Below are 820 nucleotides of genomic sequence, written 5' to 3' on the forward strand. Positions count from 1 at the left end.
ACGTATTTTCAAGCTTGCAAGCTAAAGCAGTCAGAAACATTAGTTTTACAAGAGTTTATGGGGTAACCCTGCATACCTCTTGCTGAGGTACCTCTTTGCCAGAGGCAAGTTTCCTGTTTAAAATGAACGTCTGTCCACTCCTGGTTAGATGCGCACTTGTCCACGAGTAAATCTACTATTTCACCTGTGCAGCAACTCTCAGTGTCACAGGCAGCTTCTGCTTTGCGGTAGACATTACTGGATGCTGCACATACTAAACACTAGCCAGACCATGGTGAAACACCGGACCTGTCAGACCCAGTCCTGGGGCAGCAGAACAGTCTTCACGGATAACACTGGAAAAAGATAAGCAGTTTCCTGGAAAGGTTTCTTGCGCTGGTGCTGGTGCCCCTGCAACTCCCGCTGAGCAGCTGCTGGCGAGAGGGCCACGTCCACAGGGCCGCCTGGGGCCCGGCGCGGTGGGTTCCCCCAAACGCCCGCCCCGGCAGCGACCTGCAGCAGCTCTCCAGACCCCCGCGGCCTCGGGCAACGTCGGCCGCCCGCCAGGGGAGAAACGAAGCGCGGGCGAGCTCGGGCCCACGCGGCTGGCGGCCACCCGCGGTAACCAGCACTCACAAACATTCAGGCAAAACACCAATCTGTGGGGCGCCGCTGCCCGCACCAGCGCGTCGGGGCCGGGGCCGGGGCCGGGGCCGGGGCCGGAGCCGGGGCCGGGCGGCAGCGGCGGACGCTGCAGCGTTGCTGCCCCGCGCGTGTCCTGGTGGCCACGGGGAACAGGAGCTACCCGGTGGGTCTGCATCAAGCAGGACCCGAGAGCGAT

Source organism: Apteryx rowi, unplaced genomic scaffold, assembly GCF_003343035.1.
Source record: "Apteryx rowi isolate R43461 unplaced genomic scaffold, aptRow1 scaffold_77, whole genome shotgun sequence".
NCBI classification, from domain to species: domain Eukaryota; kingdom Metazoa; phylum Chordata; class Aves; order Apterygiformes; family Apterygidae; genus Apteryx; species Apteryx rowi.